Below are 17,800 nucleotides of genomic sequence, written 5' to 3'. Positions count from 1 at the left end.
ATAAACAGCACTTCAGTGTGAGACAGAAATTCAGGCTATTACCATAAGACATACGACTTAGAGTTATCCAAACATCCTACCAGATGGTTTTTTTTTCACCCATTCTCCTGCTGTTCTGCTTTAATACGACAGGAAACTACATGTTTACACAAGTGAAGAATCAATTTAGCCAAGGACGCTTAAGTTTAGCTGAGCTTGCAGTTAAAGAAAAAGGTTGTTGTTACAGAGAATATCAATGACAGGCTCAAAACAGCAATGAAAAGTGTGACTGCCATCAGCTAATCCACCGTCTGAGTTCACCTGCAGAGTTGAAATGTTTTAACCGTTAGCTGAATTACATCTTTCATATTTAAATTAACTTATTAACTATTAATATCGGTTCAATATTGTGCAGCCTGACAAATAAATGAGATTCCCATCAGGCATGTTCGTTTGTTAGCCTTTAGCTCATCAGCCTCGCTTCAACTTAAAAAGGAGACAGTCATAATTTATTTGAGCTCCATCTTCTCTAGTAAAATTCCCAAACCCACTTTGAACTATATTTCATATCCCGTGTTTATCAAGAGCTCTTCATCACAAACATGCTTTAAAGAACCTGGCACAGCAATAAATAACCTGTTCGAACACACTGCAGTATGAAAACAACAAACAACGAAAGATAAAAGAAAGATAAAAGGCTCAGAGCACAATCATATCACATGTTGGAAACACATAACAAGCCCATCTGACGTATTTAACAACCCCAAATCCCCCAATAAAAACATATAACCTCATAAATGAAGTGGAAAAATGGAAAGAAACCTTGAGTGGACCAATTCAAAAAGGGTTGTTTTATTGCCTATATTTATTCAGGGTGATTTGACTGCACACACACTCACACACTTTCTCTCAAGGCAAACCATGCACCTGCACAGTTACAAGCATCCTGTCCTGGAGCTCTCCATAAAAAGCCCAGTTTACTAGCAGCACCCACTGAGCAGCTCCACTGCAGCAGATGGGGGTTAAATGGCTAACTGAGGGGCAAACTGATGACGGGAGAGAAGCCAGAGGAAGATTATCGTCATGCACTTTGTTTCCCTTCACTGTCTCACTCACTCTGAATGAAACACTCAGGCTGCAGACTCTTTATCTCTGCACAACCTCCAGGCTGTTACTATCTCCAGTGTGCAGCGTTTGTGTGGTTGTATGGTTGTAGTTCCTCTTCTTTTTTTTGCCCTTCAATATTTTTTATTTTTAATGTACACTATTAGACTTTAAAGAGAATCGAAATAGTCACATATTGTTGGCTGTGTTTATTCAGCCCATGTATTGTGACTGGTCAAATGATAAATCATTATAGCCTTCAGGGGAAACTGTGAAAACAGACACGGATGTTGTTTAAGTCTGTGGAGAGTGACGAACAGGACGTAGAGGAGTCTAAATAGTCTAAATGGTTCATTAACATGAAGTTTTCTGGACCTGAAGGTTTTCAGGGAAGAACTAATGGACAAACCTTCACCCTCGACTGTCTCTTCATTTACATACATACTATGCAAATTAAGGGGAAAACGGCATCGTGTATTGATTCAACACAGGACAAAGCTTTGTAGTTTCAAATACAAGATGATGGGTGGGAGCAGCATCAACATGCAGCCCGCCACCAAGACACAGTTGGTCATGAAGCTTTGAGTCTGACCATAAAGTTATAGGTCAGTGCAGGGTTGATTATCATTAACTGGTGAAACATTACTCGATTATAATTTTACAGATTACTATGAGCAGTTTAAACCATCCCAGACTAACTCATAGCATGTTGACATGTACATACCATTCATACTACATACACATAATAATCCAGTATTTTGTATTTATTTCACTATTTGATATTGTACAGTACAGTCTGGCCACTGTCCACTTTATTTAACTATTTTTATATTAGTTAAAGCAGAAGTAAGCGATCCGGTCGTTTTGGCTAACTTCCTGTCAGCTGATGGAGTTAGCAGTCCCCGCCCTCGTCTCTACGTCACCACATTCACGCGCATCCCTTGGCTGCACACACAGAGAGGACCGCCCCTTTATGCCATTCTCTCTCCTCATTGGATAAAGGTTGTAGGATACAAGGAACGTTTTCTCCTCGGCTTACAGCAGAGCAGAGTGACTGACAGACCCGTGTTTCAGACCAAACACTCTATGTAAGTGATTGCTGTCGGAAGATATAACTATTTAAGACTTATATTAACACAGACATTCCGCTTACTTCTGCTTTAATTTATTGTTCAGTTGTTATTGTCCTTGTTCTGCACGTCTTGTTATATACAAGAACAAAGAGTGATGCAACACCAGAGTCAGATTCCTTGTATGTGTGCACATACTTGGTCATTAAAGCCGATTCTGATCGTTATGTAGCTATTTCTGAAACAAGCTGTGTGCTAAGCTGAGGACTTTATTTTAGTTTTAATTTGAGGTTTAACAACCAGTCTGGTGTGAGCAGTAAAGTCTCGGCTGTTCACACCAGGAGTGCACTGCACGTCTAGTCAATGAGCGATTCTTCTTCTTCTTCTTCTTCCTCTCTGCTCTTTTTTAATTACGTGTGGAGTTGATCTCTGTAATAACCTCATGCATTTATAACGTGGATCTTTTTTTTTTACAAGCTGCTGGATAAGTCGAACATCTCGTCTTCTGTAACAGTGAAGTTAAACGGGATGCTGCCTCTTGTGATGATCAGAGGTGTTTCTCTCCAGCCAGTCTGTGGATCTTCCAGGTCCAGTCCACTACGACTGTACTGCTGTGTGTGTGTTGCTACTTTGTAAATAGATCACAGACATGTGTCTATTTTTAGTTTCTAAGTGGTATATTTTAATCTCATTTGTTAAAGGTTAATGGTTGCTTAACGAACAGGAGAAGAAAAAAATAAAAATCCAAATGAACATCCCCATGTCAATGCCGTGCACGAGAGCTGGGTTGTATTATGTCGACAGGATACTCATACTGAAGACAAGTGTGCAGATGTGGAGCATGAGAGGAAAGACTCTCTTACAGAGAGGGGGCGAGGAGGAGGAGAAGGAGGTGTGTTTGACTGCACTTCTTCGCCTTTTACCATTTTGGTATTCCCTGAATGTCGGTGCATATTATCAGAGCAGAGCAGAGCGTTGGAATGGAGAGAAATTATTTGTGAATGTGAATAGAGACACGTGTGCAGAGGAGAAACAGTGATGCTGCGACAGCTTCTGTGGGATATTTACCACCATGAGGACTTTTGAGATGAGATTCTATTTACAGAGTTGTACTTGGATTATGTCTGTCAGTTTTTGTGTGACTGAGGATTACGCTTTGCTCAGTTTTGCGCTGTCAGAGATTAGAGATCATCCATAAAACAACACATTTGTTCTGCTTCGTTTAAATGACCCGTTTGCAAAGACTTTCATACACTGGGATGGAGGAGTTTAAAAAAACAACAACACAAAACTCAACAGCAACATTTCTTTCCAGAGACACTGCACTGATAATTGTTAAATCACAGATCTCTCCAAACACCAGTTTTCATTTGGATTATTCACTTGGTAGAAAGTAGGTCCACTGAAATTCAGCTGCAAAAGTTGTCAGATGTAATTTATCAGACAAAATAGGTTTTTGGTACAAAGTTATTATTTAGTTGCAGCAGAGCTGGGTATCTCAAAACCTTAATATAGAAAACTAAAAGTATCTACATCACTGGAACTTCATGAGAATAAAAAAGCAAGTGAAAAAGAAGAAAAGTTAATTATCATAATTATTTTTTACAGATTCATTCAGAGTCATGATTTTAGCAGTAACAGTTTATTTTAATTTCTACTTCTTGTGATTTGAATTTTGCACTTTCCCCATTAAATATTCAGCTCCAGTCTGCGTGGCTGGATTATACAGCTGAAAGCTTTAATTCAAATATATTAGAGTTAAGAGTTAAAAGAAGTCTTCCCGACTGTATTAGCAATTTAACACTACACATACTCGGTACTACACTCTATAGGACAGGCTCCAAGTATTTTGACAGTTACACATGTTTTTTTGCTTTTTGCTTTACTGTAAGTGTCAAGTCTCAGCTTTAATGTAATTTTACATCAATATAGAAAAAAAATGTGTGGGAATTTTAAGGATAAAAAGGGGTTTGATCAGATGCTGTCAACTATATCTAACTACAGTATATCATTACATGATGCATGTTGCAGTCTGTTCCAGTCTAAAGGAGATGTCCCAGGCCTTCAGATCTACTGTTATGGCCTGATCTACTAAAGGTTTGCTTGTATAAAAACATGTGAAAACTTGATGTCACCCGCAAAAAAATGTGCAAGCTGATCTACTAATCGGGTGCACTGAGGATTGCATCTCTCAAACAGGCAAAAAAAACGTACATTTAGCACGTTTGCCTTGATGAATATGTAAATATGGGCGTTTCGGCCAGAACGTGCAAAATATTGGGAGAAGTAGATGCAAATAGATTTATTTAGCGCACGCAACGATTGCGGTGGAAGTTTTTGCGTCTTAATTTAGTACGTTTGAAAGGCAAGTATTGTCTGGCACAGCTTTTTTTCTTTTATTGATTTAATACCTGCCAGGGCAAAAGCTCTTATATCTCTGCATTTCCTCGCATCCAGGTCATTCCAGCGAACTGTAGCAGTTTTTCAGGTGTGTTAAAAGTCATTTAAAGGGACAACGAGGAGTTTCTATTCGGTTATAAAAAAGTCTCACGTTAATGTGGATGAATCTTCGCTACCCACACTTGTTAATGGGCCCATTTTCGATAAATATATCGCTCTGTCTCTATCGTTATTTTGTTATTATTAGTGGTGGCGGAAGTGCTGGTCGAGCCGACCAGCGTTTCCTTCGTTGCGAATCATGAGAATAACGCAGCCGCATCGCCGTTTATGGTCGGAACTACGGTGGTATGTGAACCTCTTTGAACCTCTGACTTTAATTATTGATGAATGAAAACATGAGTCTGTCTTGCGCCCGGTCAAAGAAATGTACGGTGCGCGCGGAGGCTCATAAATGTAGTGTGAAAACGCTTTGCTTTTCCAAAACTCCTCGTTGTCCCTTTAAGCGGTAAAATTTTACCAGGAGCACGCAATTTAGCACCCCTTATCTGGGATCTTAGATCAGATCTTTCGTCTTCAGCACGTTGGACTGAGATCAGCTGATGGACTCGGCCGGTTGAGGCCAGTTAAAAAGCTCCTTGGTTGCTCTGGCTGCAGGTTTAGGTTCATCGAGCTGCTGAAACGTCATCCAATGAGTTTTGACGCATTTGTCTGAATCAGAACACCCAGAAAGCATCACAAAGAGCTCCTCTCGGTCACTGAGATGTCTGCTCCGGTCCTCGGTCGACAGAGTGGGTTTTTTCAATGCATGTATAACAAAAGGCGATCGACTCCATTCACGCTGCCAGATGAGTTTACCTCCTCCTCTGTTCAGACACCGAGAGGACACAGACACACAACTGGCAGGGTGCAATGTCATCGGGGGACGTTACAGAGCACCACTGTGTTTCTGAGACAGATTCTAGAGCTGCATTCGCTGCTCCCGCTGAGTAAAAGACACGTCTGTTTACAGTGTTTGTCTCTGAAGGACGTCACAGCGCAGAAACAGGAGCAACAGCAGTTAGAGAGAGTTTGATGAACACCACTGACCACGGCAGAGTGATTTGACCTGGGAGTTAATGTTGATGGTAGCTATTAACACTAATGACAAAATATAGATGTTGTTACATTTAGCAAAATACTTTCCAGTCATCAGTTTGTTGATTGCCATTTTCTTTTTCTCCTGGTAGTACCTGCTGTTTTATAGAGCGCTTTTTGCAAACCAATTAGCTTTTATATCTGATATTTTTTCAGTTTGAGCCTCGGTTTCATCTTCTCCACTTGCAAAGTCACTTTTTTAAATCCTTATTTTGACAGACAACTCTTCAGTCTAAATGGCAAATGTCTCTCGTCCAATTACTTCCATAAGTTAAAGGAGTCAATGTGTCAGTCAGCTCAGTATTGATTTAAATCTTGGTGCAGAGAAAAGAATATGCAACTGTCTTAAAGTTCAGAGTCTGGACAGCAAAACATTGGATGATTACCAGTTCAGCTTTAACAAGTGCTGTTTTCTTGCAGATGCTGAATAACACAAGGTATCATCTGAGTGCACGGCTGTTTTCATTACTCGAGTGAAAAAGCTTGAGTCACCTGAAAAATATGCAAAACAACAACAACAACACATACTGAGAGTGCTAAATTTTGGGCTGTTCAGATAGTTGTGAGGCGCAGAAAACATCCTGAGCTGCTGAGAAGTCACACTGGGAGCCTCAGCCGAGGTTCTCTGAATGTGATGGATATGTGTTTGATTTCATGAGGTCATAGAAGACGAGAAACAGAAAAAAAAAAGAAAAAAAAAAAAAAATGGCGGACGCAGAGCAGCATGACAGTGAAACCCAATCTGTCACTTCAGGCTTTGACTGAGCATGAATGGTGTTTCATATCTTTCTGTTTTAGTCACTGACTGATCCTTTTACTCCTTTAATCCTCTTCCATCACTGCAGCCACAGTTGGATGACCTCCTCTCTGTTGTCTTGTTTCTCACACCTACTACAGTTTTATTGTATTTTCACCTCCTCAGCCTTGAGATCTACTTGGACCAGTCACCGTAATGGATTTTATATTGTATGGCTTTCTTCCCAGTTTATCACAATTGATTTATGCATTCAGTGAGATTCAGTTAAGACCTACAGTACAGTGCAGTACAGTGCAGGAACTGAAGAGGCTTTTTTCTCCGTGTGTCAGCAAAATGCTCGACTTCATTATTCGTTCAGATGCAGAAATACACAGTGACAGTGACACCTTTGAGTCACTCATTTCAATCACACACTGTGCAGCCCTGATGGGTGGGGGTGGGGGCTGGGGGCTTATGTCCCACCCTCAAGAGCAGCTCAGAGATAGGTAGTGGTGGGGAGGGAGACTTTCATTCACCTTATCTGCCCAGACTCGCCCAACAGCTGGTTTGGGAAACTGAACACTTCTTTTCTCTGTGTAGACCAGGTGTGTCTATTTCTTTATACTCATCTTTTTTTCTTTTTTTTTTCCATTTTCTGCTTCTCATCTCATCTCAGCTCTCTCTCTCTCTCTCTTTCTCTCTCTATTCCTCCCTTCATCAGCTCACCTGTCAAGAAAACCACACATCTCTCTCTTTCTGTTGGTATGGCTACCACCAGCTATTTCTAACTCAGACTTTGAGTGAGCCGTGTTTCCAATGTGCTTCATCATTACCTATCTGGGATATGCAGATGCACACAAACACAGGCCATGAAAAAAAAAAAAAAAAAAAAAAAAGCTGTAACGGCTCCAGTTGGCGTCTTCTCTGGGTGACATTTTTGTGTGATAAGGCTCCCATGTATTTTTGGCTCCTCTGGAAAAAAAAGGTGACATTTTGTTCTGTTGATGAGGATTGAGTTTCCAGCTTTGTGCAACCTGGATTTGTGGTTGAAACATTATTATAATTATTCATCTATTTATTATTTTTTATTTTTTTGCTTGTGACAGGTGCAGGCTCAGTTTCAAAGTGCAGATAGCTGGTGTCGCTTTATGCTCGTCATACAGTATGCATTGAGATTAGTGTTGCCTTGGTGACAGGAAGTTTACAGGAAGTGAAAGTGTGTAATTACAGAGCCAGCTGCACAAGTTGAAACTTGCTGAAGTTATAATCTAAGTGGAGACAGAGAGTTGTAACTAAATATTTACAACAGATCATGGCATGGCTGCTCAGAGCTACGCTACGGAGGCTCATGGGATTTCTTGGTTTCCCTCATCAAACTCATCAAATACACAATCCAACAACTCCAAAACGCTCTGGTGGACAAGTTGTGACCTGCACATTCACCACACTATGAGATAATAACAGAACGTTACCACACAGAGTTGTTTTAGAGGTAAATTCATGCAAAACCGCTGATGAGCGTTCCCGTTGGGGACAGTTTTTCAGCAAGCAGTCTCTGCATTTACCTCTAAAACAACTCTGTCTCGTAACGTTGTGTTATTATCTCATAGCATGGTGAATGTGCAGGTCACAACTTGTCCACCAGAGCGTTTTGGAGTTGTTGGATTGTGTATTTGATGAGTTTGATGAGGGAAACCAAGAAATCCCATTAGCCTCCGTAGCGTAGCTCTGAGCAGCTTGCGGCTCTGCTCCGCTGTTCTAAAAATAGCTTGCACTGACAAATAAAGGTAACAAACCTACTGCTATGACTATAGGGATTATGGCAGTGGGCCAATTTTTCCAAAATGTTGAACTACTCCTTTAAATTAAATCCTAAAATAGTTGTGGTATTGATGATGCGAAGCTGCGACTTCACAATAGCCGATTGCTTTTAAATGATTAACAAGGTTTTTCTGTTCTAATTATTTCGGTAAATCACTAGTTTGAGGCCAGAATTTACCAACACCAGATTAATAATGAATAAACAAACAGCCCGGGTTTAAATCTATCTCTCCGCCACTAAACCAATCAGAGCTGAGCTAGTTAATTAGCTACCTAACTTCATCCATGAGAGATATCAGCTGAAAAACACATAACAAACAACCACCAAAAAATGGTGGCAAGTGTTTATGACGTTCACATAGTTGCACAGTTTTAGTTTAAGTTGCTTTACATAAATAACCAGCCTTCACAGTAACACAAACTGACTGTTTCCACACACTGCAGCTCAACTAGAAAGACAAAAGAGAGACTACACTGAAAAAAAAAGAAGTCCAAGGAGGAATAAAAGATGATATACTATAATGACAAAGTATAATAGCCACTATATGGACGATAGATACTACCCACTGGTAATGATCCATCCCCAAATTGTCTAAAGCCACAAACACACACACACACACACACACACACCCAGCTGTGTTTGCCTCCTCTGGCACAGTGTGCTAATGGAGGTCTGGAACAGTGGACTGATAAAGCTGTCATCCTCCTCCCTCTCTGTTTCTTTTCTCTCTCTAACACAGAGTGATAAATCAAGTCTCTGCAATGGCATCGCTTCCTCAAAGAGACTTTTGTCTGCTAACACATGCGACCACACCGATGTGCACACAACACACACAACACACACACACAACAGACAAATACATTAAATCCATGTGGCTCAGCCCGGGCTGAGAGTGGCTATTCATAGCCTCTAAACACAATCTGCTCACCTATCCCTCTCTGCTTTATTCTGTTATGTATCTTTCATTCTCTCTCTCACATGCACACACTCTCACACACACTTGTCTTCTGCTCAGATTAGACTACATACCACTGGACCCAGCAGCAGCAGCAGCAGCAGCAGTAGCAGCAGTGCTTTAGCCTGCACTCTCTGGGGAAGCTTCATCGCTGCCCTGGGTCTCTGTCACAAGAGTAATGTCTGCTCTGGGAGCAACTGCACTGTAGGAGTGGGTTATTCCTTCAAGACAAAGATCATACAGTAAATATGAGATATAGACTTATTTCCTTGGGGGGTTTCGCTGGTCAGAGAAGAGTAATGGCCGAGAGCATAATTACTACTAGAGGGCTCCTTTTCCACACGAGCAGCTAACCTCTTCCTCGCCTCACGCCCTGACTGTCTCTCTTTACGGTTGCAGCAGATGGGAGGGTGGTGGGCCTTTTTTTTTTTTTGTCTCTACGGCTGCAGCTGCCTCCGTCTTCTGGGAGGTGAATATTGAATATGGCTGGAGCAGATCTTTGATGAAGATCTGAAGCGGGCTACAGAAAGCTCCTGGCAAACAGGCCATAGACTTACAGTAGCCACATTCAAGGCAAATTTGTTAACAAGTCACCAGCACTCTGCAGCTTGAGGGGCTGACAAGACTCTGTACATGGCTGCACAAAATATGATGGTATAAATTAGCATTTCATGAAGTTAGGCGCTGATATTTTGCACACATTTGAAGCAAAAAGCCTCTGAACAATCATCTATTTTCTAAACCCCTCCTCCAAGCAGAGATAAGCCAATTATAGCTTAGCAAATGTAATTCAGCAGGGCATGCCTGCACAGGGTTGGCGCTCCATGCACTAAGTGCTCAAATAACAGAGATACTCATCATTTAAAGAGTTTTTGAAAAGTGTGCAAAATGCATTAAATGGTGTGTTTATCTGCTTTATCCTCCCGCCTTTAGCACTTCCAGCTAAATAGCTGCTTACAGTGTAATCAAATACACTCGTATGTGGGCTTATAGTGTAAATAAAGACCGAACAAAAGAGTCAATCAACGTGCTGAGTTCCCTCTGGAGAGTTAATCAGTGGAATTATTGTTGAAAAAAAAAATTACAATACTAAATCTGCAATCGTTATTATAGTAATTAAGCAATATCACATCAGAACAAGTCCTGTAATCAATATAAGTATTGACCTCATGACTGACATTTAGCACAAGTGTGACATTGTTTCTTTGATCGTTCATTTGGTTCTGCCAACAAAATCAGTTCCACAGCTGGATTGGGGGTTGTACTGTTGCTAGGCAACACGAACATTTTTTCCTTTACAGTAGCTTTAACATCATTGTGTAGATTCACATGTTTCTGCTGCAGGACAGCAATGTTGTAGCCTATCATCTTCATTTGTCTTCGTGCAAGCAGTGAGGGAAAAGTCTGTGACAGGTTTTTTCATTACAAACCATGACTGACACACCGGCCTTGTAATGTTTATATAAAGTGTCTCACCTACAGTATGTCCATGATTTCACCACCTTAAACCTTACATCTCTCTCTCTCTCTGCATGGCTGGTGTAAGACGCTCATGTCGCTGCCTCTTTGCACGGTCTGGGCAGCGCTTGTGACAGCTGGTTTCCTCCCAGGGGAATGGTAATATAACAGAAGCTGTCGGTTGCAGCTGTTTCCTTCCTGGGTGGCAGATAGGGAGAGAGAGAGAGCGAGAGAGGCAGAATTATTATGCTCAGGTATTTTCAAGGGATGCCAGTGGGCAGACGGGATTTCCTGTCTCCTTAATGCAGAGTGCTCATCCGGTTTTCTCTTTTCAGTGGCCGTTCATGGTTTTTTGTTTCTAGTTGAGCATCATTGAAACACTTAGCTTCATTCTCATCAGGTTTTAGGCTGAATTAATCAGTTTTGAGGTCAGATCACAACTCTCCTCTTTGCCCCTTGTTCTTGAGTGTAACTGAATAACGAACCAGGCCTTGCTCGGTAAACCTTTTGGATTACCTGGATTTAATATGGCAGAATATTTTAACAAGTTCAGGTCTTTAGGTGAAATTGGAAAGTGAGGAGTTGTTTTTATCTTCCCCTGCCCTTCTAATCTTTTTTACAACACCTCTGAAAACATTACTAGCCGATATGAATTCTGCTCCATGAATGGCCGACCGGGGGCTTTAAACCAGCCTGCAGCCCAAGATCGAAGCTCCTTTTTAGTTCTCTACATGGATCCATAACACCGTCTCCAGACTGTAAAAACTCTTCTCTAATATTATGTCTAGGTCGGCTGAGGTCATGTGAGCAGGAGGTTACCTAAAGATCCAGGCTTTTTCCGTCAATTTATCTTTTTAAAGATTATTTGTGAAAATATGTTTACTACAATCTATGACAGATAAGGTAATGCTCAATATGACATACTAGGTATTAGAAACACCTGTATAAGGGGGGATATATAAGTGATGTTATTCTCTTTCTCTATAGTTCTCACAAAACATATTTTCTACAAAAACTTAAAGCTTCAGGTTTTAAAGCTCTTGATTTAATGGTTATACCACTCGCTGAAACCCAACTTTCGAATCTTTAAAGGCGACATATTATGGAAATATCACTTTTTGAAGGCTCTTAAACACATATTTGGGTGTTTGTCTTGCCTTCTGGCCCCCAAAATGCGAGAATTGACAAAAAAAATCTGTAATGTGCAGGCTCCCTAGGTTGAAATCCACATGGTTTTATGAGCTGTTCCCTCAGTTGTCTTCCAGTGATGTAACTAGCTTTCGAATTTGCATAATAGAGAGCCTAAGCGGAAGCAGGAAGTAACGGTCACCATGGGACCTCAACTCTGAAAAACTCGCCATTCAAATGAACAGGACTGAACATTTTATTTCGTGATCCGTTTGAATTGTGCCATGAGAAAAAAATATGTCCTCTACCTGTTTAAAACATCACGTTTCATCCCGAGAAATCAGCAGTTTGTTGTAAAGCTATCGTAGAATAAAATTCAGAAGAATCTGTAACCAGAAAGACTACAAGTCGCGTAGGTGACGTCACACACCAAATGCCGCCCTTTCCCGTGTCAGTTGGTGACGTATTTTTTGTGGGACACAGATCTGTAGTCCGTAGAGCGGTCTTTACACAAAATACATTCTTCTGTTGCTGTTTTACGATAAACGGCTGATTTCTCTTCATGAAACGTGATGTTTTAAACAGGTAGAGGACATATTTTTTTCTCATGGCACAATTTAATCGGATCACGAAATAAAATTTTCAGTCTCATTCATTTGAATGGCGAGTTTTTCAGAGTTGAGGTCCCATGGCGCCGTTACTTCCTGCTTCCGCTTAGGCTCTCTATACGGCCCCTACCTGGGACCGGTAGAAGGGGCGGGGCAAGCAGTGGCTAATTTGCATTTAAAGGGACAGACACTGAAACCAGCCGTTCTGAACAGAGCTGTTGTGAGCGGATGAAAAGAGCCGTGACGTTTGATCCTTGGGGTATTTTGACCACAGCATGTCGCAGATATGTCTTTAAGACACCTGTGAACTATTTACATTTGTGGAAAAGTGGCATAATACAGTATGTAATCTTCCAGCTCTCTGTTGGTGTTGTCTGCTTGAGCCATGAACCAATCAGATTTTACGCTGCCCAGGAAAAGAAGGATGCATTTCTCAACTACATTTGAAGGAGGTTTAGAGATTGAGCATCTTCGTCCTGCTGCTGTGACGCAATCCATCTTCAAATGAAGTCCCTTCAGGGAGAAGACCCTGAATTGGGGACACAGCTCTCATGAAGCCTCTTGTCTAATCAAATCACTCACTCAGGATTAAGTTTTACATAAAATGAATCATTTTAGACATTAAAACAGGAAGTATACCAGGCTTAGCCACAGCACACTGCAAAGACTCAAAATCTTTCCAAGAATATTTGTCTTATTTCTTATCAAAATGTCTAATTTCTAGTCAAAACTAATCTCTTTCCACTTTAAATAAGACTCATCACCTAAAAATTAACTTGTTTTTAGATCATTTTCCCTTGTTTCAAACTAATTTTCACTTGAAATAAGTAGAAAAATCTGCCAGTGAAGGCAAGTTTTTTGTGCTCGTAATAAGGAAGAAAAACTTGCTCCACTATCAGATTTTTCTACTTATTTCAAGTGAAAATATCCTTGAAAGAAGTAAAAAGTGTCTAAAAACAAGCTACTTTTTAATGTGATGAGTCTAATTTTAAGTATAACAAGACCTGTTTTGACTAGAAATAATATTCTTGGTAAGATATTTGAGTTTTTGCAGTGCAACCGATGGAGCTGGTGCTCAGCAAACACTCGATGGAGACCAGGAGGTCAGAATATGTGTCAGCTCTGTTCTGTCAAACAAGCGTGACTCTATTATTTGTGACAATCACAGGCCACCGTAGCGTCATGTGGCCCAGGAGTCGACTCTCTGTGTTATTCAGATTAATATTTGTAGCTGATTGTCACATAAATTCGTTTCAGTTCTTGAATCGCAAACAAACAGTGTCTCTCCACCAGCAGAGGAATAAATCAAAAGGAAGGAAAGGTAATATTTTCCACTACAGCAGACAGAGACGTCTTTGATGCTGTGATGAGAAGTGACGGCTCTAATGCCCGGGGCAGCTCCGTGTTTGAGGGGCTAGGTGAAGTGAAACTGATGGTTCAGGGTGATGGTCCACGCTCCGTGAGATGTGAGAGGGGGGTTTTGCCTCGCAGGAACATCACCGGCTTCATCCAGGAAACTCTCGATAGCAAAGGCTGAAATCAAAAGGAAACATCTTTGAATGATGCTTCGTGAGGGTTTGTGATCCGACCGAGCCATACGCCTCTGGTTTATGTATGCACGTAGACGAACAGGGTTTTATATTTCTTTCTATGCACCAGTCCTCCATTTCCTTTCTCACTTTCTTTTCTGGTTTCCACCCAAAGATGTAACTTGGTTCAACTGGGTTAATTCAAATAACCTCTCTTATTGGTTAGACGGAGCATTAAAAGCGACAATTTGAACACTTCAAATGTTTAACGTTGAATTAATTAGTGTAAAACGAGCCAACACGCACTGGATCTCTGCTAAGAAGTGATAGATGACAGTCACACACTTGGACATACAGTTGTGTTGACATTTAATAGGTTATATATCATAATAAGATTAGAGTTTCTCTCATCTTACAAACTGTGTGGAGAATGAAAGCAGCGGAGAAAACAATAGCTTGACATTGATCCAACTCTGTATTCAGAGGAACCAGCTCCACATCATTGTCTGTGAGGAAAGTGTGACACGTCTCAAAATGCACCTTTCAGCTCCTGTGGCTGAGTGGGAGTAACTGTTTGTATGTCATGAGGCTATGAAATAAAAATGAAATCATTCAAAACAAAAACACAACTTCCACTTTTGTGGGGAAAAAAAAAAAAAGCAGAACAACTGATGTGGAAAGATAACACAGGTAATATGTTTTCTTTCTGATCATCTCTGTTTAATTTGTTTTTTGTGCCCTAGAGTTTGATTAATTTACCTCGATGCAGCGTTCGTTCTGACCTGAGTGAAGACAAGTAACCCCAATAACAAGTATAATCTGTGTTTTCCTCGCAGTAAATACAAAAACCTCCCTGCAGTTCGTTGCTAGCGTGCAGTTAGTGATTAACTCCATGCTGATATCTGTGAAATAAGTGCAAAATGTCATCTCAGACTCAGAGACAGCATCTCTAATCACAAAGAAACTCATTAATAATCAGAGCAGATCACTGGAAGAAAACAACACATCATGTACGACACAATATCAACATTATAACTCGTATAACTCGTATTTCCTTCGATGTGGTTTTAACATTTTTATCTTTGCGTCTTATTTCTTCATTTGATCAGATCATTAAAAAATAGTAAGACACCGTATGTTGTACATTCAAGTTCAGTGATTAAATAACTGTGGGATGAACAGAATTCAGAGCGGAAATATCCGAGGACTCTGCCAGTAACCGAAGCTCTGATGAGTTTCCATGTCTGTGGAACTCCGAGTGGCCACAGTCGATAAATTTCACCACCTGCTCTTGTTTGTGAAAGTCCATGTGGTCCATCTGCATGCAGACCAAAGAATTTACTCCATTATACCCACAGGCACCATGGCCTGATAGACTCACAGAGGGAACTAGGGCAAAGATTTCAGCCAATTTGCAGCAAATAATTACCTACATTAAGTTATTATGAAGACGCAGCTTTTGTGGCCACCACATTTCTGCTATTGCAGGCAGCAGCCCACTTTTCCTATTGATCCAACCCTGGAAGACAACACTGTAGTATCCATTTAGGGTTACGATAACATATACTATAAGCAAATCTTCAGTCTGTTTTAAAGTGGAGGCACAGATATAAGAGGCTAAAGGCTTAGCAGACACTAAAACACGGCCTGTTTGTAATCCTATCTATTAGAGCTGGGTTTTAAAAATCGATTTTCTGATTCTTATCGCTTTTCATTGGAAAGATCCAGTATCGATTCATAAAATCCTTAGATTGATCTTTTGATGTACGCCAGTTCCTGTTTGTAATTCTGAGACTTATGCTGTGTTCAAAACAACATCATTGCGTTCACGCTGCAGGAACTCGGAAGAGAAAAAACATGGATACCCATACGAAAAATATATGCAGCAGCAAATTATGTTTATTTTGGAGGCAAATGAAGAAGAGAGGAGACGCTGCAGATGAGTGCACATACTGTATAATGTTATAGCCTTGATAACTGTTAAACGTTATTTCCGTTACATACGAGGACTACAATTTCACACAATACAACAATCACACCTTAATATAAACGTATTTCATATACTGCAATAATACACAAAAAATATGCATGCCATGTTTTGATGTTGTCGCAACGTCAAGTTGGAAAGTCGGAGCTCTGATATGATACCCGAGTTTCCGATCTGTAATTTCCAAGTTCCACGCCGTTTAATTCATTTTTGACAACTCAGAGCTCGTTTTTTTTCCGACTTCCGAGTTGTAATGAACGCACCATTACATGATGAGTTCACAGAGCATGCAAGATCTGTTTACATTTTGTTGTGTTCATTCACTGCTGAAATGTCCACACAGACTGCAGTACTTGAATTATCACCCATGACTACTGGAGAGTTGCACTGTTTACTCCTGGAGCGGGTAATGTTAAATAAATGTGCGTAATATTTTCTCCAGGTTAGAGAGTTTCATCTTTGCAGCATTGAATCTGTGAAAATCTTTTTAGTAACTGAGTAAAATTTGTGTTAGAACTGAACTATCTCTAAACGGATCAATACCTATTGAATACAATTGGAAATGTAATCAAATCGGGACCTAGTGAATCGGATTAAAATCTATTCAGTAAATCAGTAGCGATACCCAGCCTTACTATCTATCTTTAATCTCCATGATCGCAATATCATACCTCAGTGCGGACACCTTCAACAAATCCACCATGAGGCCACTGAATCATACAAGTTGAGCCAGGTACAACTGTAGTGGCGGTCAACCCTGCGCTGGCTGAGCCGCTGTGCTGCTGCAGCTGTCTCGTTGAAATAATGGGACTTTGTTTCAGTGACACTGCTCTATTGTCAGCGTGAACATGGCTGGACTGTGAAGCAGGTCAGACCAACCTCTGAAGACCCATTCACGGCAAACGGCACCACCACAGCTTTGGTGTGTAAAAGGCTGTTTGTTGTCTGGATGAGAGCTCATCCACTATTGACACCATTGTGTGTAATATCTCCGAGCAAAACTCCATTTTCTCTCCCTGCCGGCAGCAATTGATCACCTCTCTCTCTTTCTCCAAGCAGAACTATCTGTTAGAAAAACAATTTTTTCTGTCATTGTGGACTCAATTGGAGCCATCAATCAACTTGACAGAAGAGGTTTCCTCTGCTAAATTAACAAATTCAGGGCCGCTGTTGAGGATTCATCGTTTTTATCAGGTTACAGCGCTCCAAGCTGAAACCTTGCAGGAATGCTGGTTGGGAATGAGCAGACTGATGGGAATCCACTCCTGCACTAAACCCAGCCTGTTTAAACATTTGGAGACAGCTTTTTTGGCAAATAGCATTGATTTCCCTCCCAAAATGAATTAGAGGACTCAGCAGCAATGATAGCAAACAAAGCATTACAGAGATTGGCTGTTGTTACGATGATAATTGCTTGAAGTGTCATTTGTTCTCTAACAGAAAGAGGGAGTATGTTTTTCCTTTTTTCATTTTACCTTTTGTGTTTGTGGGAATAATCAAATGGAAACAAAGAGAGAACACATGCATCTTTATTTATGTGGCTGGAGACTGTGATCACACACACTACACAAACAGAACATACAAAACGATGACATTACATGGTTTAACTACAGCAAATGTTACTCAAACAATAGAAGGATGTTTTTAACTTCTGGCTCATCAAACCTGTGTAACATGAATATTTAATGTCTTTTCATTTCCCGTTTCTTCAGCCTCCTCTGCTTCGTTTTTATATATTTTAAGTTTGCTTTGACAGTTTCCTCTCAGGCAGATGAAAAGACTTTAGAGGGAAATACAATATTAACAACAAACTAAATAATAAGACATATCAGTCCAGCAGCAGGCAGCAGCAGCACTGCCCCTCCTCTCTGACTGCTCTTATTTCCAGTC

Source organism: Trachurus trachurus (assembly GCF_905171665.1).
Source record: "Trachurus trachurus genome assembly, chromosome: 5".
Classification (NCBI taxonomy): domain Eukaryota; kingdom Metazoa; phylum Chordata; class Actinopteri; order Carangiformes; family Carangidae; genus Trachurus; species Trachurus trachurus.
Note: the sequence above shows the minus strand (reverse complement) of the source record.